The sequence below is a fragment of the Macaca fascicularis genome, chromosome 8 (genome assembly GCF_037993035.2).
Source record: "Macaca fascicularis isolate 582-1 chromosome 8, T2T-MFA8v1.1".
NCBI classification, from domain to species: Eukaryota; Metazoa; Chordata; class Mammalia; order Primates; family Cercopithecidae; genus Macaca; species Macaca fascicularis.
Window position 1 is genome coordinate 111,452,730 of NC_088382.1, and position 25,921 is coordinate 111,478,650.

Below are 25,921 nucleotides of genomic sequence, written 5' to 3' on the forward strand. Positions count from 1 at the left end.
TGCGGCCGGGCGCGGTGGCTCAAGCCTGTAATCCCAGCACTTTGGGAGGCCGAGACGGGCGGATCACGAGGTCAGGAGATCGAGACCATCCTGGGTAACACAGTGAAACCCCGTCTCTACTAAAAATACAAAAAAAAACTTAGCCGGGCGAGGTGGCAGGCGCCTGTAGTCCCAGCTACTCGGGAGGCTGAGGCAGGAGAATGACGTGAACCCGGGAGGCGGAGCTTGCAGTGAGCTGAGATCCGGCCACTGCACTCCAGCCTGGGTGACAGAGCGAGACTCCGTCTCAAAAAATAAAAAAAAAAAAAATAAAAAAAAAAAAAAAATAAAGTTGCATTGATTGACACCATTATTTCAGGGCACCTTCATAGGTCGTGCAACACTGCTAATATCAGGGGTCAGTATCATAACCAACATTCACAATGATATTCTTGAGTCTTGAAGTAAAACATATGTTAGGCCTTGTTACTAAGGCAGAGACTTGAGATGTTTTTCATCCAGAAAGTGTTTCAGCATTTATAGGGTTATATTTCAACTACCTGTTCACCATGTTATTGGGGAAACCCTCCTTCTCTTCTGCTGATAAAGACAGAATGCCAGAGTAACAATAAGAGCTTAACACAATACACTTTTATTGAGTACCAAATGTCAGAACCCACCTGGGTACTCATGATGCCAAAGCAACTAAGATATGGGCCTTGCCTTCAAAGAGCTCACAGTCTGCGCTGGGGAAAACTGTATGTTGAACCACGGGAATTCCACACCTGACCTGTGACGATAGTGGGGTGCAGGAAGTGCTGTTGGCACTGGGGAGAGAGGGCCAGATCTAGACCTTGGGGACACCAAAAAGTAAGGAACAGAAGAGGGGAAAAAAAAGCTGTATGTCCTGTTCATGGAATTATTGCAGCTTGGCTGAGTGGGAGGTTGGGGTGGCAGGAGAGCTGGAACGTAAGGCTCAAGGGATTGGTTAATGCTATACTCCTTAAAGTCATAGTAAGAGGTTTGACTTTCAGTGGTGGCACCAAAAAGGGCTTTCCACAAGGAGAATCACCAGTGGCTCTGCAAAGGTACAAAGGGTGACATAGGGAGCCTACACTCCCTGCTGGAACCAAATATCAATCAACCTCCTCACTAAAGAATACAATTAAAATGAAACAAAGTATGTTTTCCCTGCAAACATACATTCATTCAAGCCCCTGGCCTTCTATATTGCTACCCCTAAGCTCCTATATGCAAATTCAGGAGTCACCCCTGAGGGCTTCCATATTCCACAGGGATGGGTATGGATAAAGTCAAATATCTTTAGAATAAATCAAGCCGAGGAGGTGGCTTTGCCTTCCTTATGTCAATCATGGCACCAAATCAAAGAGGGTCAGGATAATGAGGAACGCTGAGGTCCCTGAGAGGGAAGCTGTCTGGGAAGCATGTGTTAGATTCGGTCTCAGAGGGCGAGGATCTCACCAATTAGTTTCAGGCTCCCTGTGGCATAAGCTGTACATATTGGCAGTAAAGTAACTGAGAACCAATTGTGTCACCCCAGGCAGTGCTAAATTAGATGTACAGTGCATCTTCAACAGCTATTAATAGTAAGGAGCCTGGAGCCAATTAGAAATATGTCCATGTAATAAGGAAATGAAGTTCTCTTAAATGTGTAAAACATCACTCTGTCATCCATAGGCAACAAAAAAACAAACAAACAAACAAACAAAAACCAGCTGAAGAGCATGTTCAAATTGAACAAATATTCCTGTGAGGATCCTAGGTCTATAATAAGCCAGAGATTGAATTAAAGATGATGGTTCTTACTTCTAGATACTGGCTGATTGAAGAAAAGAAAATAGTGGTAGAAATGTATGTGAACACACAGGAGCTGAATAAGTGAATACATTTGTGGTAAGTCTTTAAGAAATGAAGAGTCCACTGCAAACTCTGGCAATTAAATACGGAACATTTAAGCAAATATGTTGCTTGGTAGGTTTTGCAATATACAGCCTGAAAAACAGAAAATGCTTTGCAGTTTAAGCTACCTATGTGCTTTTTGCTATATCAAAAGCTGATACATTACGTATATATAAAATTAGGTGCATGAAAACTTGGAACAATATCAAACGTTATGAAACTGTTAGCCAATTTAGCCAAAGTCTTCTATGCCATTTTAAAATTTTTTATTTGAGGGGAAAATATGATGTTGCAAACAACAGCCATAAAGCAAACAGGACAAGCCATAAAGCAAACAGGACAATTTCCTTTGCAAAGGAAATTGCAGGTCATGACATTAATTTTTAAAAATCTAGCCACCTTTGCAGATATGTGTGCCTATAACTCATATACGTAAACTGTATTCAAGTTTTGCAAAGAAGTTTAAAAAGTGCTGAGGTATTACTTGAAGCACAAAGATATTTTATTACACCATTTGTTACTTACGGCAAAACATCAAGATGAGTGGATATAAAAAATCATTGATCCAAATACTTGAAGAGCTACTGTTTGAAATTATTAAATTTAAAAATAGACCAACAACATACCAAAGCAAGATTAATATCTTTTAAATATTAAAAAGCATTAATTTAACACAATGATGAAGGCCTTATTAGATTCAGAGCTAGTGAAATCTAGTGAATAGGATGACGGGGTACCACAATTTCATATTTTTAGTCTTATTTATATGTCAGACTGCAGTCTTGGAGGATCTAAACAGGCATATTCAAATTTATTTCCAAATAATCACTTTTCATCTCTTTTCTAATTTTAGTCTGCACCAATCTTTCTGATTCACTGGGTCTCTGACAGATAGCTGCAGACTGAGGGCTGCTTGGCCAATGTAATGAGACCAGCTTCTGTCACTCAGGGATGCTGTGGCCTGAAGTCGGTGAGACTCACAGGGAGGCTGTGAGAACATCACGTACATGTGTTTTTCCATCCATGACAAACACCTCTTGCTGTCCTCCTAATAGCCACCCTTCTTCCCTTCCTCTAACACAGGGTTCCTCAATCCAGGCATGAGTGACAATTGTGCTGGATACTTCTTTGTTGTAGGGGACTTTCCTGTGCATCGTAGCATATTTAGTAGCATCTCTGGCCCCTACCCATTGGATGCCAATAGCAACTCCCCTCTTCCCCCAGGTTGTGACAATCAAAAACATCTTCAGATATTACCCAAATGTCCCTTGAATTGGCAAAAGGCAGATGCAAAATTGCCTTAGGCTGATAACCATTGTTCTTACAGAACCCTGCTTATAGTCTTGTTGTCCCCACAGTTCTGTGAGCATCCATAAGCTGTAAGAAAGGCAGCTTACATTCCAGCCAAAGAGGGTGAATCTTGACTGGTTTAGATTAATTACAGTGGTTTCATTCCCCTTCTCAGATGTTGGTTTACATATAAGCATGCAGCATAATTCTGGCCAAGGAGACATAAGAAGAAGTCTGCTAAGGGGCCCTAACGAAGGGATTCCTCACTTTAGGCTACCCCTTGGAGATATATATATCTATATATCTCTAAGGGGAGATAGATATCCACACAAATAGAGGAGATATATATATCCATATATATATATCTTTATATATATATATATCTCTATCTTTTTCTCTATATATCCACACAAATAAAGAAAAAGAAAGAATGGGGGGAAGTAAAAGGTGGGAGAAAGAAGTATATTTGCTCAGCATGGCTCCTGTAGCAAAGTCCCACACACTAAGTGGCTTAAGCAACAGAAATTCATTTTCTCACAGTTATGGAGGCTAGAAGTCCAAGATCAAGGTGTCAGCAGGGTTGGTTTTATCTGAGGTCTTTTCCCTTGGCTTGTAGATGTCTGTCTTCTTCCTGTGTCTTCACGTGGTCTTCCCTCTCTACATCTCTATGTCCACATTTCCTCTTCTTTTAAGGAGACAAGTCATACTGGATTAGGGCTCACCCTAATGACCTCATTTTAACCTAATCACCTCTTTAAAGACCATCTCCAAATATTGTCACATGCTGAGGCTTTGGAGGTTAGGACTTCAACATATGAATTTGCAAGGAGGACAAAATTCACACATACCAAGGAGAGAAAGAAAATAAAAAAAGGAAAAAAAAAAAAAAGAAGAGGAAGAAAGGGAGAAGGTGATGTATCAGTTGGGAGTGATTTCCTCTGCAAGCGATAGACATTAACAGTTCATTAAAAGAGAGCTTTGCTTTTATCACTAACATTCAGTCTGAGTATGGGTGGCGTGCTAATGTTGGTTGAATTGATAAAAAATGTCATTAAAAGCCAGTCTCTGTCACTCTGTCACCTTTGGAACTATCCTTATGTTAGTTGCCTCATGGTCACAAGATGGCTGTTGCAGTCCTAAGGCAGAAAGACAGGAAAGGGCGCTGTGCCAGTGATCTTCCTCTTACCTCTGTCCTCTTGTATAGAAGCAAAATCTTCCCCAAAGACCCCCAATCTATTTCCACTTATATCTCATTAGCCAAAACTAGAGCATGTGGCCAGCCCCAGCTGCCAGTGAATCTGGCAGAGCAAATATCTGGTTTTTCAGAACCTCTGGTAACAGGCAGCAGCAAGGGGTGGCTTGAGAGAGCTGCTGGATGAGCCCATCAAACACATCTATCCCAGGGAGGGAGAGAGACAGAAAGGAGAGAAAAAAATAGGAGGTGGTTGGGGGTAAGATGAGAAAAGAAAAAGAAAGTTATCTGTATTCATTATGAAATACCATACATAAAAAAGTAGTTTTTGTACACAGCCATCCCATGGTGTTCCCCTGTCCTACTGATTGGCTATTATAATACCCAACAGCTTGCTTAAGGGTTTAGATGATTGCTCAGCTTTTGGCATAAACATATAATACGTATTTAACGATTGCCTCTAGATAAGGAGTTATATGTGCACAATAAATCATATACCCCTAGCATGTAACACAGTACTTGGCACATAGTAGGTAAGTACTAAATATCTGTTGAACAAATGAGTCAAACCAGTCCAGGTAATTGTGGGAAGAGTACACAATATCTACTCAAAAAGATATCATGAGGATTTGCTGTGAGAACTTCTTAGAAATGCAAATTTTCAGGTCTCACGCTAGACCTACTGAATCAGAACTAGACAGAGTCAATACTCTGTGGCTTAAACACCTTCCAGGGGATTTTGATGCATGCGAAAGCTTCTGAGTATGTGCATGTACACGTGTGCGTGCATGCGCACGCGCACACACACACACACACACACACACACATACTGCCCTTCATAATTTTAGGGCCATGAATATTTTATTTACTGCAGCTTCTCTTCTTCTGTGCTACATTGATCATCTGAAGACACTATTTTGTTCTATGAATCTTTAAAAATTGTGGGTTTTTTTTTTTTTTTTTTTGAGACAGAGTCTTGCTCTGTCACAGGCTGGAGTGCAGTGGTGCAATCTCGGCTCACAGCAACTTCCACCTCCTGGGTTCAAGCCATTCTTGTGTCTCAGCCTCTGGAGCAGAATAGCTGGGATTACAGGCATGTGCCACCATGTCCAGCTAATTTTTGTATTTTCTGTAGAGATGGGCTTTTGCCATGCTGGCCAGGCTGGTCTTGAACTCCTGGCCTCAAGTTATCTACTAGACTCAGCCTCCCAAAGTGCTGGGATTACAGGCATGAGCCACCATGCCCGGCTGAGGATCTTTTTAAAAATTTTAAATGTTAAATTATGAAATATTAAAATATAAAAGAAAGTACAGAGAAAAAACATAGCACCCATACGCACACTCCTCAGATTTAACAAATGTTAACATTTGCCATACTGGCTTGCAAGTCTTTTGAAAGTTGCTAGGCCCAGCACTGTTCTCTTCCACCCTTCCATCCTTCTCTGACAGCACGTCTCTATTCCTGAGCATCCTGACCTTTTCCTGTGGCTTCCTAAAGCCCTGGGCCAAGAGAATTCAAGCACCTGTGGAAGTGCATGTTCTCACTGGCATTCCACCAGGGGCCAAGTTACTAGTAATTTTCATTACCTGGAGCTTTAGTCCCCTTTCCCTTAAGTTCCAATGGTATATGCTGAGATGACTTTATGCTCAGACACCCATGAGAGAGGTTGGGAGCAAACTGAATTGTCAATAATATCATGTGCTTCTCACCTGAAATGCAACTCTAAATTCTTTTTTTTTTTTTCTTAGCGATGAGGGCCTGGCTCTGTGATACAGGCTGGAGTGCAGTGGCACAGTCAGCTCACTGTAGCTTCAACTCCTGGGCTCCAGCAATCCTCCTGCCTCAGCTTCCCCTGAGTAGCTGAGATTACAGACACACACCATCATGCCCAACTAATCTTTTTTATTTTTCATAGAGACAGGGTGTCACTGTGTTGCCAAGGCTGGTCTCAAACTCCTGGCCTCAAGTGATCCTCTCGCCTCAGCCTCCCAACGTGCTGGGATTACAGGCGTGAGCCACTGCACCTGACCCTCTAAATTCTTTTGCCTTCTTAAGCTCAAGAGGAATGTTCTTTCAGATGAGACCCGCTACAGAGAGAGAAAAGAATGAAGCAAATTCAGCTAGTGGCCAGAGAGAGGGGCGTTCTTACTCTAGCAATATTGTGCAGGGTGCTTGTTCTCTTTGCACCTTTTATTCCATCTAAAGAAGGAAAGAGAATACTACCCGATTCTTAAATATAATTAGGTTTATGAAGTACTTCCACACATACTGTCCCATTGGATACGGCCATTTGATGACAACTAGTACCCTTACAGATTGTTTGTCCTGTTGCCCACTGTGTTCCCAGCATCCCAACTGTGCTTGTATACCATAGACCTCAATTAATGTTTGTTAAAGAAATGAAGGACAGGAGGATGCTTAAAGTGGCAGCTACAGAATCTCCATGAAGGGCAGAGGTGACTGTCTAGTTGGAAGGCAGGGGCAGTGCCACTCAAAACAGTTCATAGAATCAGTCTATGAACTGTTTGTTTCTTGTTGTGCACTAATTTCTTTGAGAAAGTCTTAGTTTGAAAAAATGTCAGCTGAACTAAAGAGTGAGCCCAGTAATGTATTTGATTTACATTCGGATTTCAGTTCTTTATCTCAGTGCAGACCAGTAACAAAGAGTTCTCAGGATGGATCTGCCTGTGGACCATGCTTGGAGGAGCCCTGGGCCAGAGGAGCCAACTTGAAGCTGCGTGTGCTCTGTGTGCACTTTTTATGATACTTCTTTGTACTGTGTTCATTATGGGTTACTTGGGGGAGAAGCAGATGGATGTTATGGGATGACTACAACCCTCTCCACACAAACCATCCCTATCGGTCCCATTGAAGTTCAAGGATGATACATTTCAAATACTCTTTCTTTTTCATTGATTGTAATTGTAATTGTACATCTTTATGGGGTACAGGTAATATTTTGATACAGGCATATAATGTGTCATGGTAAAAGCAGGGTAATTGGGATATTCATCACCTCCAACATTTATCATTTCTTTGTGTTGGAACATTCCAAATCTTCTCTTCTAGCTATTTGGAAATATACCGTAGATTATTGTTAACTACAGTCATCCTACTGTGCTATCGAACAATATAGAACTTATTCTTTCCATCTAACTGCATTTTGTACTCATTAACCAGCCTTTCTATATTTACCCTCCTCTGCCCCACCACTCCCAGTCTCTGGTAACTATCATCCATTCTACTCTCTACCTTCATAAGATGATCTTTTATTTACTCCCACATAGGAGGGAGTACGTGTGATATCTGTCTTTCTGTGCCTGGATTGTTTCACTAAACACAATGTTCTGCATCCATGTTGCTGCAAATGACAGAATTTTAATCTTTCTATGGCTAAATAATATTCCATTGTGTATATTTACCACATTTTCTTTATCCATGCATCTGCCGAAGAACACTGAAGTTGATTCCATATGTTGGCCACTGTGAACAATGCAGCAACAAACGTGGGAGTGCAGATATCTCCTCAACTTACTGATTTCCTTTCTTTTGGATATACACCCAGCAGTTGGATTGCTAGATCAGATGGTATTATATTCCTGTTTTTAGTTTTTTGAGGACTCTCCATCCTTTTTTCTGTAATGACTGTACCTATTTATATTCCCACCAATTGTATGCAAGAGTTCCCCTTTCTCCATATCCTTGCCAGCATCTCAGATAATCTTTAATTGCAAGATCCTAGAGTAATACTTTCTGTTTTGCAACTAAAGCCCTTCAACTGAGAAGAATGGAAGATAGTTTTGAGAGGAAGGAGCCTCTGGCATTTGTTGGCATGTTAAAGTTGGTTGGCCTGGTTCTACTTCCATGCCAGTTTTTCTTCAAGCTCCCCCTCCACCCCGCAACATCAGGAACCTGGATCATTCTAGTTCTATTTGGGTGAGCTTAAACTGCTTTGTAAAGATTATCTAGTGCCTATCTTGGCCACCAATCCATCCCAGACCACTCTGGTGACATCAAGACAAGCAGAGCATGACAGTCTAGAACTTTCTGCATGATCATTCTAGGCCAGTGGTTCTCAGACTCTAGCAGCATTAAAATCCTCTGTAGGGCATTTAAAACACAGATCACTGACTCCATCTACTTCTAACTCAATCTGTCTAAATGCAAGACAGTTTAGAAATGTGTCTTGCATTTCTAAAAAGTTCTCAGGTGATGCAGTTGGCCTGGGACCACGCTTTGAGAACCACTCTTCCAGGTACTCAACACAGGTGACCATGGTGGGAGTGGACATTTTCCATTCCAGCCATAAGCAGTATTTTTGCCTACTTATTCCAGTAGAGACTGCAGGTTGTCACCAAATATCTGCTATCTCTTTCTTTACCGACAGAACACCAATGTTATTAACAACATACCCAGTCTTAAAAACACTACATTTTCCAGACTTCTTTCAGCTAGAGGGGTTCATGTGACACAGTTTTTATGAGTAAAATGTAAGCGCATGTCACCAAGTGGGACTTCTAGAAAGTTCGTTAAAGAAGCTTGCCTGACTCTTGCTTTGTTGCTGTCTTTCACCAACAAATTTTCCACCACAAATGACTCAATTCCTTTCCCTTCTTCTTCTTCTTCTTCTTTTTTTTCCCCCAAGTCAGGTCAGACAGGTAATGTGCCAGTGTTATAACAAGGTTCAGAGGGTGGCACATCTCACACATGCATGTGAACACCCAATTATCACACTCATGAGCTACAACAGGATCGCCTTCCCTTCCTCTTCAGTGGGATATGGACATGATGCCTTCTAGAAGGGGTTCCTCCATCTTGAGACCACAGGTGACAAGCAAGTGCCAAGGATACCTGAGAGGACAGAGACGCCTGGGTCTCTTGCAGCATCATGGCTGTCATGCCAGCTCCAGACTCCCCATCTCTAGACCTCTGATTATATGGGAAAGGGAAAACCCCTCATTTAATTATTTAAGCTATTGTTTGGGGGTCCATGTTATTTTTAGCCAAAGGAAATTATTAACTAAGATACCTACCATGTTAAAAACCAGTGCTAGACGTGAAGATGGAAAACATATGTTTCCTGTCCTCAAAGAGCTTTGATGTAGCTTTGAAGACAGGAAAGAGACACAGCTTCTGGGTGAACATGGGACCCAAGGAGACTTAAGGTTTATGGCAGCCAGAACACCTCCTAGGTGTCCTGAGGAGCTGTTTTGAAAATATTCAGATTGGGGAAGAGAGCATGGAGTTGAGGTATGAGGCTGAATTTAGGGATCTTAGATAAGACAGTTTAACTTCAGGCATTTACACTCATAAAAAACAGTGGCCCTTGAAAAGAAGATGCTGGGAAGCGTTCAGGTCTATAGCAGGGATGGGGAGTGGTATAAAAGGGAAAAGAGAAGGGACAAACCTTACAAAAGTTGCTATAAAGAGATTTTGGAGGTTCAATGAGGAACATGGAGTGAGACAAGCATGTGGTTTTGGTCAGGGAGGACAGTGGTTTGAAAACATTTTCAAGCCATGGAGCCCTTATCTCAGGAAAGCATCATAAGAAAAATAGCTAAAAATTGAGCTATTCTGGTTCAATAAGTTGTAGAGAACCCAGAGGCTCAGCTAACAACCTTCCCTTTCCTATGGCACCTCAGGGTCTCCATGTAGCAGCAGGGAGCTATAGGAACCAATTTATGGCGGAGAATAGGAAGGGAAAGGTGGAAAGTGAAGTGGCTTGGATACTATAAAATAATTCTGGAATGAGGAAACAAGAGCAAACTTGAAAAAAGTTTTGTCTGGAGATTTAGGAGATCTGAGCTCTAGGTGAGCTATTAACTCTCAAACAGACACAGTAAGAAGCTATTGGACCCCTCAGAAGATCCATTTCCAAGATGCTTTCCAGACCTAAAAGTGTTTGATACTAATTTTAGGGAAATAATATTTATAAAAGAAGTGGTCATGATTCCCAGAATCTATGGGTTTTATAGGGAGAGTCACATTGAAATGGTCCTGAGATTTTTAATGTTGATTGCTTTCTGCTCTTGAAAGTGAAAGTTTCTCTAACTCAGTGCCTTCTCTGTTTTCCATTTAAAGGGTAAGATTTACAATATTAACTTCAATTTTTTGCATGTATCTAGTAGTAACAAAGAAAAATGAAAGGTAAAATCCAGCCTGGAATATGTTGTTCTACAACATTGCTTCTAAGAATTTTAAGACAAGTGAATAGAATTTGGTATCTGTTTGACCCAGCAATCCCATTACTAGGTATATACCCAAAGGAATATAAATAATTCTGTTATAAACATACACGAACACGTATGTTCACTGCAGCACTAGTCACGATAGCAAAGACATGGAATCAACCCTATGCCCATCAATGATAGACTGGATAAAGAAAATGTGGTACATATATGCCATGGAATACTATGCAGCCATAAAAAGGAATGAGATTATGTCCTTTGTAGGAACATGGATGGAGTTGGAAGTTGTTTTCCTCAGCAAACTAATGCAGGAACAGAAAACTAAACACCGCATGTTCTCACTTGTAAGTGGGAGCTGAACGATGAGAACACATGGACACGTTGTGGGGGGACCAACATACACCAGGGCCTGTGAGGGATGGGGAGGGAGAGCATCAGGAAGAACAGCTAATGGATGCTGGGCTTAATACCTAGGTGATGGGATGATCTGTGCAGCAAACCACCATGGCACATGTTAATCTATGTACAAACCTGCACATTCTGCACATGTATCCCTGAACTTAAAATAAAAGTTGAAGGAAAAAAAAGAATTTGGTATCTGATTTAAAAAGCACTAGGAATTTGTAACTACCTTGGTTATTTATAAGATAAAAATTACATGTTGATTCATAGTATAAATATGGAGCTATTAATTTGTAAAGTGGTCTGTAATGAATTTTTGTCCATTATTCCTAATGTCATTCTGTAAAAGGTCTTCATTTCCCTGCTCATTTTTCAGATAGGAAATCAGAAAGACACAAAAGTAAAATTCAGTTAACACAGCTAGATGATAGTAGTAACTTGCCTGGCTGTATTAGCATAGGAACGGAAGTCTCCTGCATTCTAATCTTTCTAAAATTAGCCAACTGTGATGGAAAGAATCATTCATTCCATAAATCTGCCCTGAACAGAATTATGAGCAAGCAGAGACAAGCTAGCGCTGGCTTCTTTTATCTTTGCTGCCATGACTGGCATTGAATTTGAAAGGAAGAGCTACAGCAAAGGCAGGGGCTCTGAGCAAGGGAAGACAGTGCATTCACACTACAGACAGGGGCCCTTCCCTGTGTTTCCCCAGCCATTCACAAAATTCAGGCAGTTCTTCTACATTCAATAAAACCAATTTAAGAGGTGTTTTGTTTTGTTTTGTTTTGTTTTGTTTCCCCAGAGACTATTCATTCAAGGTACTTTCCACATCTGATTAGCCATTCCCTTGTCACATCTGAAGAGGCCTCTGGACTGAGCAAGTACCTAAGTCCAGCTCTGCCTGGTGTTATCCAGAAAGATCAGCTACCGTGCTTTGGAGTCCGTGTCACTGAAGAGGCTTCTGAAAGAGCCAAACGAGTGTCACAGGCCTGGGCATCAGTCTCTACCCTGCAAAGGAAAATTCTCACTTGATCTGGGATTGTCTCCCTCAGCTCTCTAATGTCCTGAAGCACTCCTTAGATGAAGCAGAACCCAGGTGGCTCCTGTGTCAATGCACTTCCAAGACACTAGGAGATGGCTGATGTCACCAGCCATCTCCTGCTCGCCTGCTGTGTAAATGAACCTAACATAGAACAAATTGCTTCTTAACAGGTTTTATTTTTTGTAAGTAAATGATGAGAGAAAAAGAGAACAAGTTTGTGCAGAGCCCATGAGGGGAAAAAGATCACTATACACTTATTTAAAGAAGAATTTGTGTGAAGTTAATGTTTCCTGAATGCAAGGCTACCTGGGAAAGGAAAGGATCTGCAAATCTAAAGGCTGTTGGGGGCTCTTGGATGTTTTCACAAAATAAAACAAAAACAATGACAAAACCCCGCAAAAGTTACTATATCTTGAGCCATAATCAGGTTGAAGATATAAGAACATTTGTAAAGACCTGGAACAACTTTTACCTATGTTGTATGTTTACTTTCTCATGATGCATCCTTTCATCACATCATTTTCAATGACTATGTATGAAGCAGAGGGTAGAAGATACGCTCTTCTGATTTTTTTAAACTTAGGTCTTTGGAAGGAAGATAAATCTATAAACATAAAACATAGCACCTTTAATGAAAGCAGCAGTAACAATAATCAGTCCAGTTCCAAGGTTAGAAAGTCATTTAATGAGAAGACCCAGATCAACAGCTGTCCAGTTGGATCCAGCAGGGTGTTACTAGGGTTTACTCAAGAAAGGAAAAGTTTCATGGCCAAATGCATTTCAGAAAATATTGGACTAAATGTTCTGTGTTTTCTATTTTTGTTTTTGTTTTACTTCAAGGCAACTGAAAGCCTTATCAATGTTTCAACATGTTTAGTAAATCTCAAAGCAGAGATAAAATATAAAGCATTTCCCAAATTTGTTTGATCATAAAAACCTGTTATTCCTGGAGAATCTTATGAGATTAGGTTCTTTAGCTTACATTTTGGGAAATGCTGAACTAGATTATAAGACAAATCTATAAATTTCTGTAAGGAAGAAAGAGAGTGAGGGAGAAAAGAAGTGAAGAAATAACAAAATGCAAAATCTTAGCTCACCTAAAGTTGCAAGCATCTTATGAAATCACTGTTCATACAATATTTCTAGACGTAAAGAGAGAGGGAAGTGTATGGCATTCTCATTAAATTAAAAAAAAAAAAAATAGTAAGTGTGACGAAAGCACTTAGCATTGTCACCCATAACTCTCTTGTCTGCCCTAGCTCTCTTGTTTATCATATTTACTTTTGAAACTAAAAACTAAATATAAATAAATATACTAAAAATTAAAATAAATGATGGCAATACAATGTTAAGGTTATGAATAATCAAACTCCGTCTTGGATTTGCCCCCTGAGAACTGACTGGACCCACCCATACTCCATATCTGCCTCTGCACACAGGCAGACTGCAAACACCCATTAGTATTCTCAGCAGCCACTCGAGACCTCCTGGATCCTTTGGGTTAGCATTGATCACACCAGGCACCAGGCTAAGCACTTAGAGTACACTATCTCATTTAATCTTTACAACAACTCCATGAAGCTGGGGTATTGATTTTATTGTATGGTACTATGGTCTCAATATGTCCTTCTGAAATTTATATTAAACCCTAATTTCCATCATAGCGATATTAAGAGATGGGGCATTTTGAGAGGTGATTAAGTCATGATGGCTCTGCCTTAATGAATGGGACTAGTGCCCTTATAAAACAGGGTGAAGGGCACATTCTTGCCCCTTCTACCATACGAGGACAATTCACCCCTTCCACCATGTGAAGATGCAGTGAGAATGAGGAACAGGCTTTCACCTCACTGAATCTTCTGGCATCTTGAACTTGAACTTCCCAGCCTCCATAACCATGAGCAATAATTTTCTATTATCTGTAAATTACCCAGTCTAGGGGATTTTGTTATGGCAGCCTGAATGGACTGAGACGCATGGATAAGGAAGTGTGAATTCAGCAGACAGGCATTAACTTTCTCAAGGGAGTTATATTTGCCAGTCTGGAGCTCCTTCTCTGATACACTGTACTATGTTCTTTTCACTTCCTTATTCTCCTAACTCCTTTTATGTCCACCTCTGAACTTCTGGCCTCTGTGATGCCATTGGTCTCTCAGACCTCAGGCTGGTCTTGGCCTTTCAACCTTGCCTTTCACTATCAGATGCAGGTGTGTCTGTCCTGAAACCCAGCTCTGGCTCTGGCAAACCAGCTGACCTCAATCATGTGGCTGGAACCTTCTTCAGAACAATGGAGGCCAGGGCGGGTGACTCACTTCCATTCAGTCTCTATCTTTGGGGCAGATCCACCATGAGACATAACTTACCAGAAATCCAGTTACAAGGAGAAATGAGTATTGAAGACTAAGAAACGCATTTTGCAGCAGGCCCTCGCTGTACTGCGGCAGTGTCCATACATAGGGCAGCTGGAACAGAGGTCACAAGCTCAGAAGCTTCTCTGAGGCGTGCAGGAAATTTAAGTAGATACTATGGTCTGCACTGGTGGGGACTGTGGAAATTGGAGAGCAGGTGCCTCATCTAAACAGCTGATTGTTGCTCAGCTGTTGTTGCCATATTGGGAATTCGAGCCTAATGATATCTGGTATTCCTATTTTCAAAAGAAGTCAGGAAATGCAGATTTCTACGTAAATTTTTCAAACTTCTGAATTGTGTATGGGCCATACAAAATACAATTGCAGGCCAGTGAACACCCTCTGATCCAGAATAACGATTTGCGAGACAAGTTGTTTGTGAGGCAGCATTACATAGTAGTTAAAAGCACACAATTTTTGAGCCAGACTGCCCATGTCCAAACCCTGGTCCCATCACTCACTAGCTTTCATTTCACTTCTCTTTGTTTCAGCTTCCTCATCTGTAAAATAAAAATAATATCAGTACCTACCTCATAGGGTTTCATGAGCATTAAATAAATTAAAACCCATAAAATGCTTTCAATACTATCAGGCATTAAGTTACAGGGTAAATAAGTGTTTAAAACAAAAGTTCAAAGATAATAAACAAGAAAACAGAAAACCTGACAGGCCAGCTTTGGAACCTTCTGGATGGCAGATCTATTAACATTTCTCCCTTTGGCTGGGATGAAAAGACATTTGGGAACAAAAGATCCCATAAAAATGAATGAGAAGAAGTGAAACACCTTCATTATGGCAATTTTGGTGTCAGAGCCTAAAAGATAGAGGGATCAAAATATTACAGTACTAAAATCTGATGGTTTCAGGTAGCAATGAGATTTAAGCTTATTACAATGTATTTATTTCTGGTGTTAATAACCCTTTACAAGACCTGGGCAATTTTGAAAGAAGAAAAGAAAATGGTTCTCCCTGTGGACAAGAAGAAACAAATGACTATTTAATTTTCTAATTTGGAGTGAACTAAGTTGATCCCTAGGTTTTTGCTGGGGGGGCCAGGGCGGGGGAGTCCAGTGGAAAGCAATTGCTAGAGAGTGGGGCTTGTTCTTTGCTAACAGAAAAGGTGCAGAGTGTGGAATGAAAACTCAATAGCCTCCTCTCTTCTCAAGAGACAATAGACTTCCATCTGTGTAAACCTCCCCAGGGGACCCTGCTTACCCCCATTTCCATTTACTCTCCTTTCCACCAACCTAGGGTGACATTAAGAAAACCAAACCCATTTGAAACACAAACTCTTACACGTCGAAAGTCAGGGGAAAAGCCTGGTTGACCTGTAAGCCACTGCATGAGGCACAAAGATGCAAAAAGGAACTTTCAGGAACAACTGCTGCTCCGAGGACTCTATGCCAGATATAACATCTGCTTTGGCATGAAAGCAGGCTGGAGACCCCTAAGAGGAGGAATATAAAGTATGTTTAAAATGCGAAACCTGGCCAGGCATGGTGGCTCACACCTGTAATCCCAGCACTTTGGGAGGCCGAGGTGGGTGGATCATGAGGTCAGCAGATCAAGACCATCCTGGCTAAAACGGTGAAACCCCATCTCTACTAAAAATGCAAAAAATTAGCCGGGCGTGGTGGCGGGCGCCTGTAGTCCCAGCTACTAGGGAGGCTGAGGCAGGAGAATGGCATGAACCCAGGAAGCAGAGCTTACAGTGAGCCGAGATCGCGCCACTGCACTCCAGCCTGGGCTACTGAGTGAGACTCCGTCTCAAAAAAAAAATAATAATAATAAATAAAAATATATTAAAAAAAATGTGAAACCTTTAGTTCTACTTGCTCTTTACTCAGAAAGGCGAGAGTATTCCCTTGTGCCAATGAAGTCTCTCTGAGTCGTTTGCACTATTGGCAGCGGGAACTGCCGGGGGTAGCTACTAGGGTCTGCGCTTGAAGTGTGCACCAGCTGCTGCCCTGGAGGTGAGTGTTGGTCCCTGCATAAGAGCAGCCGCCTTTAAACAGATCAAATGAGTCTCATGATGACAGCTGTCTCACTCTACTTTCAATCTGGTTTTAATTTGGTTACTTGCAACCTAAGACACTAAACAGTATTTTAGGGATGAATTGCATTCCTGAAGCGCATGGGTCAGAAAGCTCCTACATTCACTTTTACCGTCCCTGTACTTTTTCTCTCCCACTTGCTGCCTTTCCACTTCCCCTCATTTCCTGCATTCTTAATATTCTATTGTCAGATTTTCCTGTTCTTGACAGCAAGTCTTTCCTTTTTCTTGATGCTTTATTCCTTCTCGCATAAGACCAGAAATTGATCAATACCTCATTTAAGTTCCAAACTGTATTTTACTGCTGAATAAACATATAGTTTTCCTAGACTCCCATGAAAAAAAAAATGGGACTTACGCTTAAATTCAGGGCTAGCACATCAATTATCCCAAAGTATAACAACATATTTTGATATAACATCATATAGCTTTAAAAAAAATTTCATAAAGTAACAGAGTAAGATTGGGCATCTGAATCACATGTTTAGGAACTTGCAACATTCATTCATCTTACACGATAAACCTCAACGAGTATCTACAGGTAGCATGCACTATTAGGTACTGGGGATACTGAGATCAATAATGCCATGGTGTTGGTCCAACTGGGGAAGACTGGCATGCCCACACAAATATAGCAGCGAGGGCAGGGTTGGGTTGAAGTGAGCACAGTGCTTGGACATATGGGTGAGAGCCTCCTGATGAGGTTGCTGGGGAGGAAGAGGAATGGAGGGAAGAAGAAGAGGAGTCAGAAAAGACACAGGGGAACAAACATGAAGAATGAACAAGTGTCAGGTAGTCAGACGGGACCAGTATCCCTAACAGGAAGAAGAGTAGTTGCAAGTAATGGAGAGGGAGCACACCCTCTTCTCTTCCAGACACTTAGGAGAATAATACCCCATCCCCCTTGCTTTTGGATAGGACTATATGACTAACTCTAGCCAATGAGTTGTGAGCAGAAGTGATATTTGTCACTTCCAGGCCAGAGCACTTGATTGCTGATGTGAGATCCCTCAGTCTTACCTTCTCCCGGAAGTGAATCATCATAGGATGAGAGGCAGCCTAGAATGTTGAGTGTACATCTAAATGAGCAACTCCAGAGAGTCATTTGTACCCACAGAGGATTTCATGTGAGTGAGAAATAAACTTTAGTTTCAATAAACCACTGAGACTTGGGGGACTGTTTGTTAGAGCAGCATAATATAGTCAATCCTGATAGAAATGGCTACATTTAAAGACATGGATATACTCAAGAAATAAATCTCAAGTTTAGAGGGGATGATAATAAGAATTTGCAATGATCATCGCACATCTTGATAGAGATGCATCAGGGCCTCAGATGGAAGGTAGAGTACAAGTACATAGGTGGAAAATGACATTATGGGTGTAGAGAAAACATGAAACCTAAGAAATAAATCAGAGGGAGTAGGGATGATCCCCAGAACCAACAATGAGGGGCCAGAAAGACAGAAATAAAAGACAGCGATGTCTTAGAAGCTCAATCTCTTAACATATCTACTGTATTATTGATGTCATGTTATTTGCTTCTAATTATAAAGTCTTAGTAATCATTTTCCCTTCCTTTATTTGAAGTCCAGAGATGATCAAATAGAGATATCTTCACAAACACTCATACTTCTTGCTGTGACACCCTCAGGGTTTAACCTCAGGCTGTCAGTGGGTTTCAGACTCACCTCTGCAGGACACCAGGGGTTCCCTGGAGGCAGCTTTGGAAGAGGAAAAGATGAAGAATGGGATCTAAGTCCCAACCCTGGATCAACTACAGCAGCTCTGATCTTGCATGTTTCTTGTTTTGTTTGTTTTTGTTTGGTTTGGTTTGGTCCTTTTTAAGACAGGGTCTTGCTCTGTCACCCAGGCTGGAGTGCAATGGTATAATCTTGACTCACTGCAACCTCTACCTCCCAAGCTCACATAATTCTCCCACTTCAGCCCCCAGAGTGGCTTGGACCACACGCACATGCCACCATGCCTGGATAACTTTTATATTTTTCATTGAGATGAGGTTTCTCTATGTTGCCCAGGCTGGCCTTGAATTCCTGACCCCAAGCCATCTGTCGATCTTAGCCTCTCAAAGTGCAAAGACTCCTTTACTGTCATTTTTTACTTGTCTGAGCCACCACGCCCAGCCTGATCTTACATGTTTCTACATGGGCTTATGTGTAAGATTTTATTTGAAGAAATGGTGCTGCTATTAAGAAAAAAAAAAAAAAAAGAAAACTGCTAGTCTAAGTGAACTAAAATATCAGTACTTATTTACATAAATATGAAAACTTATGGTATACTTAATGAGCCAATAAAATATCTTCTGTGGTAGAAAATCCTCCTCCTTAGCAAGGTATAAAGGAGTCCCTGGAATTCAGGCTCATCCTACTTACCCAGCTCCATAGCTTGCTGCTTTCCACAAAGCCAGACCCAATCGCCAAATGCATCATAGCCATCCACAGTGCCACATCATGACACATACAGGTTGCTTATGATGTCCTGACTCCTTCCACTCCTCGCAAATTGCTGCCTCTCCATTAGGAGCCATTCAGATGCCCACCTTTGATAGAGCCTTATCTACTTTGACTCTCTCCCCACTCTTCAGGGAAACTATTCCTTCCAGTGTGCGTACACTCACAGCACCTCACTAATACCTCTGGTATATTATATATGTGACTCTCTTCCCCACCATGCTGTGAGCTCTTTTACCTCTAATCAATCCCAAGTGTCCACTGAGTAAATAAATGAAGATAATTCCAAAATTGCTTGTGAACTAAGCATTGCTACCATAAGGCTGTATCATAGCAACATAGTGAATAAATAATAGGATGTTAAGATTTGCTTCAAATTTTAACTTTTTCTGAGTATGTAACACTGTCCATCTTCCTCCTCTAACTCTGTCTCCTTTTAGATTCACAGTTCTTTTGATTGAGATAGTTTCAATAAGACCTATTTGGGAGCACAATTTCTCAGTTTCTCTTTGGCATGAATTTCCAGCATGGTTCCCATCCCCAACACAGTCTAACACTGACACAGCCAAGAAGACACAGATGCACATATCTACTCACTCAAAGGCATTCTGACTTCTCTCTCCCACAGAACTCTGACTTTTTACTGAGTTTAGTCTTCAAGTATAAAGCCCAAAGAAATAATATAATAGGGGCTTCAGACTTCTTTGCTAATCCCATTGATCCTACTAGCACACCTCCAGACAGCACCTTCGATTTGCTCTGCTATCTCCAGAGGAAAAGAAGGCAGAGATTTGCATGCAGAAGAGGACAGCAAGTCAAAGTGTGGTGATGGTTGAAGCAGGGGGAGATGTCAAGTCAATGGAAGTAAAAGAGGGAGAACAAGATAGAGTTATTTCTTCTTTCAGCATCAATAATTAATCCAGCTTCGGAGAGTTTTGGGGGAAACTATAAGTTAATTAAATTAAAACAATTAATAAGTTGGCCAACCTGTTTTGGTTAGCCCAAGACTTTCTTGGATTTAGCACTGAGTATTCCACATCCCAGAAAACCCGTTAGCCCCAGGCAAACCAGTTCGCCATAGCAATGCGATATAAAATATTTCCTGACAACTTAGCAAAGATACAAATATGTACTTATAATACCTAGTGTTAGCAAGGATGCAGAGTAATGAGCACTGACATTGTCAATGGGATAGACATTGAATCAGTGTTTTTGGAGAGCAATTTGGTTAAAACAACAAAACAAAACCCTTACTAACATATATACAAACTTCATGTTAAAAATGGCAAATTAAATACACCTATTAGTATCGTTTCCCAGTCAAAACTCTAATAAAACGACAGTAAAAGAATGTAAAAATGTAAATACACACATAAAAGAGGATGAAGAAGAGACAACATCAGAAGAGAGATATCAACAAATTTTCAGAAAATGGAAAGCAGTGTCACACGTGGTTGGATTTACAGAGTGGAATAAAACTGAAATTAACCATCTGCAGTGATTGAAGTCAATGATTTGCCCTTCAAAAGCCAGAAAAATCTCAGGAATGACAGGCACCAGATCCCTCTGAAAATAAAGGTGAGAGGTGGAACTGAAAATAAGAAGGGTGATAAAAAGGTAGTTAGAAAGCATTTTTGTTCCAACGCACTCTTCTCTACCCCGCAGTTAGGCGACTTCCTCCCCTATCCCAAACTGATACTGGAGGTTTACTTACAAGAGGCTGAACCAGAGAGGTTCTGAACAAAAGGCACAGCAGGGAGTGGGAGTAAGACCAGAGACTGAAAATGGGATTCACAGTTCCCATCCTGTACTCAGCATCTAGAATGTCAGCAGTCTGGCAAAATATTGGAGGATTTCTCTTGGAAGAAATAGAATAGCCCTAGGGAAAAGTCTACAGTATAGATATTTATGGGTTCCTCAACAAAATGAACAAGTGTCTGGATGATAGCCCCAATGAGAATCCCAAGGAGCTCCATTCCTGCACACAGAGCTTCCAATGAACTTGTTAGTATTGTGCACTTAATTATGAATGGAAAACAGAATGACCAGATATTTGAGAACAATCTCCAATGAAAGACATGCAACAAAACAAGAGGAGAAATGAACTTGGAAGAAACAAAAAATGTCAGAGGCAGAAAAAATTTAACAATTGTGATGGTTAATCTTGATTGGATTGAAGGATGCAAAGTATCATTTCTGGGTATGTCTGTGAAGCTGTTGCCAAAGGAGATTAACATTTGAGTCAGTGGACTGGGAGAGGCAGACCCATCCTCAATCTGGGTGGGCACCATCTAATCCACTGCCAGCATGGCTAGAATAAAGCAGGCAGAAGTTGGAAGGACTAGGCTTGCTGAGTCTTCCGGCCTCCATCTTTCTCCCGTGCTGGATGCTTCCTGCCTTCGAACATCAGACTTCTAGTTGTTCAGCTTTTGGACTCTTGGACTTACACCAGTGATTTGCCAGGGGCTCTTGGGCCTTCAGCCACAGACTGAAGATTGCGCTGTCGGCTTCCTTACTTTTCAAGTTTTGGGACTCAGACTGGCTTCCTTGCTCCTCAGCTTGCAGATGGCCTATTGTGGGACTTCACTTTGTGATCATGTGAGTCAATTCTCTCAATAAACTCCCCTTCATATATACATATATCCTTTTAATTCTGTCCCTCTAGAGAACCCTGAGTAATATGATGATAATTAATAGCCTCAGAAAGGCATAAGATACTATATCCATGACCAAGAATAGGAGGCTAGATAAAGACCCCTTAGCAAATTAACAAAGAGATTCTAGAAGCTAAATGCATGATAACAGAGATTTTTTAAGTTTAATAAACAATTTTGGAGACACAATTTAAGAAATCTTCCTACACATAGTATAAAAAGAAAGAAAAGAAGTGTGAGGAAGAAGAACAGAGAGAAAGGATAAGAAGAGTAGTGCATTAAACCAAGATGTCCTTGTTCTATTATGAACAATAGAAATTCTGGAAGAGAAACTATCAGCATGTTCCCAAAACGGTAATATAAGAACATTTCCCAAAACAAAGGGCATGAGCTTCCAGACTAAATGTGCCCATGTGCCCAAAGGCCTGGCACAATAAATTTTTAAAAGACCCCAATAGGGCATATCATTGTGAAATTTTTAGAATGTCAGAGATAAAGAGTAGATTCAAAAGTTTCTAGAGATACATGACTGGTTATTATTTTTTAAAGGCTTAGAAATCAGAATTGTAGTTTTGAAACTTTTCAAAAGCAGCATTGTACTTAAGAAGACCATGGATCATTGTCTTCAAAATGTTAAGAGGAAATGATTTCCAGTGAAGCATTGTATTCCAAGCTAATACTGAAATCAAGAACTGGACCATGATAAATATCTTTTCATATATCTTTTCATACATGCAAGTATTAAAACTTACCTCCAATGCACGCTTTCTTAAGCTGCTGCCTCAGGAAACTACCGGAGGTTAAGTTCTATAAAAACAAGGATTAAAACTTGGAAAGATGAGGACCTGAAGGCCATGGAGGACATCCAACACAAGAAACAGGGGAATCCTCCCAAGGTGATGATGAAGTGGATTCTCAGAACAAAAGTGTGTTGTAGGTTTAGAGAATAATCACTCCTGACTGGCACAGGAGAGCAGAGAGTTCCATAAACACAGCTCCAAGAAACACACAAGAAACCACTAAAGCACCAGAAATGTTGACCCTTACTGAGAAAATTGTTCTTCTCTCTTGGAGCTATAGCCATTGGCAATTAAGTCCAGGAGAATAAAAACGTTGTACAAGAAAGGAAACGCAATCACCACATGTATCCATGTGGCTCATATGTTAGCTATAATGAGTCAACCATAATGACATAAACAGTGAATACTGTTTTAACCCATAATTGTGATAGTATTATATTGGGAAGATGGGAGTAAAAGAAGGTGTGCACTGGAGAATTGAGGGAGAGCAGGGGAATGGGGGAATGAGAGGAGCTAAATCATCATCTTCCATTATAAGGAGATTGTGTCAAAATTGAAAAATCAAGAAACAGCAGTATATGCAGATTGTTTAGAGATATGGAAGCAATTGTGAGCTATAATTGCTTGTACTGGCCTCTGAAAGCTGAATGTTAAATTTTTAGAAATTTTATAAGCTGGTTGTTAAACACAGTCATTATTTAGAATTAAATTATATAAGCTTATGGTTAAATAAATTATATTTAAAAGCCAAGGTAATACATTTAAAAACTCATCACTCCTCTAGAATTGGAAAAACAAGGAAAGGATTCTCCCCTGGAGTCTCCAGAGGGAACCAGCCCTGTCTACACACTGATTTCAGCTCAGCATGTCTGTTGAGACTTCTGACCCCTGGAATTGTAAGATAGTAAATCTGTGTTACTTCAAGTCATTAAGTTTGTAGTAATTTGTTATACTAGCAAAAGAAAACTAATACGGGCAACTTTGTTCCTCTTGATTTGGGTTGTCAGTGGGGCTGAAGGGGAGGAAACTGAGAGACCCCTGACCCAGGGGAAGTTAACTGTGGAGCTCACTAGATTCCTGCCACCCTCCGAGTCAGTGGGGTTTCTCAGCTTACACTGGGAGAGCCCACTGTGGCTCTAGCCATCAGACCACACTACATACAGAACTGCTAAAAACAGGGGTGGAACACACAGGTAGGAGGAGCCGTGGGAACAAAGACCTCATGAAAAACCTGGAAGACATAGTCTGAGCAAACCAAAGTCAATATGTTAAGCCCATATGCGTGATATTAAAAAAAAAAAAGCAAAAACCAAACAGCTCACCAAAGTATACAAGTGCCCTACCTCAAGAAAAGTAAACATGAAAATTGCAGTCTTTTAAAAGAACAAATACATCCAATGGTAACGAATCATTAGACAGCTCTGTGTTGAGCACCTGCTATAATGTTTCTATTGTGTTCTCTCATATGTTGTTGCATTTCTCGTACCTATGATCCCATCTGAGACCCTATGCATTTGTAAGATAGGAAGGCAGATGAGAAAATTAGTGTTCAGCAAAAGTAGGTGCCTTGTCGACACAAGTTAGCTGTTAAGGTTGCGTGTGTTCCCAGGTCTCGAAGTCATGTCCAGGTACTATTTACCTTTTCACTGCACAGTGCTGCAGTAAATAGAAGATACATTTCCTTGCCCTCAGGGAGTTTGTAATCATTTATATCACAATTATATAACTGTCATTTAAAATAATAATAATAATTCCACAAATCTGCAAAAGGATTCATCACCAGGCTGCCCTTAAGTAGCAAACAAAACGGTTGCATTCCATGATACCACCAAGTATTCATGCACAGGTTTTAAACTATCACGTCTGACAAAGAATTAGAAGTTACTGTGCCTTAAAAATCAATCCAAAACAAACGATTGACTTTCACAGATATTACAATATAAGTTAATGAAGAAATGAATAAAACTATAAAAATTTGTTTTAGTTGCAGTTTTTCAGGAACACTGTTTTTATATAAAGTAAATCTACACGATAATTAATAAACTACTTACTGCAATTATGATATTTTCTAGGACTTACAGGATTTCCCTTAATCAAGTCTGAGGCTACAGGCATAACGTTTTTTTAGAAGCTGGTTCCAAATGAATGGTGTTTTAATTATGATCCATGAAGCCTCCTTAGTATTAATCTTTCAAAGTCTTGTACAAAAGTTAGAAAATGTTTAGCATGTGCTTCACTTTGCTATGCTTTTTTCTAAAAGCAAACTATTCAAATTACAAGCAAATAGTAACTAGTGATTAATATCTAATAGCATAATAAAGGAGGCAGTCAATTTTAACTAAAATTTTAAAAAATGACAAATATCCAAGTACAGCTGTGTACATTTCTCACTGACTTTGATTGCTGCCATTTATCATTTAATCTCATGCTAGTTTTCTCTAACAGGGACAAATAGAAAATCCCTCCCTCATTTGGGGAAGAGTCAAAGTTAGGTCACATGCCCTGTCCTTGGCTCCCTGGGATAAGTGCTATGTGACTAAAGAAAAGTTTTTCCAGCTTTCTCTGACAGCTCACTCCCTTTTAAAAAGGCATTATTAATAACACACATTTGTTAGCACTTATTAAGCACTGACTGTCTCCCAAGTACTCTGCTACAAACTTTTTCATATTATTTCATTCAATTTTCACAACGACCCAAATGAATCAGGAGTTTCTGTCATCTTCAGACGTGAAGACCCAGGAAGAAAAGTCAAGTGTGTAAGTCCTCACAGCTACTGAACGATGGTTCTGAAATCAAATCCAAGCAAGCTGACCCCGGAGCCTGTTTCTCCACACTGTGTGCTCATTCCTTAGAACTCCCACCCAGCTCCCAAACCTCCTCCTCACTCCATCACCTTCTCATTCCCTTTCATCTGGGAATCATTCTCACGGTGCGAGGGGTGGTATGGAGGAAGATCGGAGCCTATCTCATCTGTGACTATTTTCTTACCAACCTTGGGGTTTTTCTTTGATCAACTAGATTTACCCACTCAATCCAGATATTGGTTCTGTAACTGTAGGGATGAGGTTTCTTTCCATTTGCCAACTTGGCCTCTGCCAAAGTCTTGCTTTCAATTTTTAAAAAAGATTGTATCACCTCTATCCCCTTCCCTTTCTTTTTGAAATGTTTTAAACCATGTTTCTCACTTTTTTTTTTAACCCAGGCTTCCTCTATCATCATCTGCCTTCTCCCACCAGCCAGGGGGATTTAGGCTGGCATTCCATTCTGTGGTTGGTATTCTTAAAATAATAGGGGATTGGAAATTTAGAGATGCTTCCATGGGAGGGCAGGTCTCCATTCCTGCGTTGAATGAAATTCACTTCCTTATCATTCCATGTATTAATATCATATCAGGTAACCATTAAATGCTTTGAAAAACACAAAAGCACGCTGAGAGGCTAGAAAGCTATGGGTGAGAGCGGGGAGGACTATTTCAGACAGAGGGGTAGAGGAAGGGCTCTCTGAGGCAGTGACATTTGAC

The 25,921-nt window shown here is 40.6% G+C and overlaps 1 protein-coding gene and 1 non-coding gene across 13 annotated transcripts in view; both read right to left on the reverse strand.

Annotated features, from left to right (window-relative positions):
• The window catches only part of NCALD (neurocalcin delta), a 444,446-nt gene that overhangs the window by 162,181 nt on the left and 256,344 nt on the right, over positions 1 to 25,921 (reverse strand). The window lies entirely within an intron of this gene.
• LOC123575408 (small nucleolar RNA U13) lies at positions 9,031 to 9,135 on the reverse strand. Its single transcript, XR_006700698.1, has one exon. It is a non-coding gene; the product is annotated as a small nucleolar RNA U13 (small nucleolar RNA).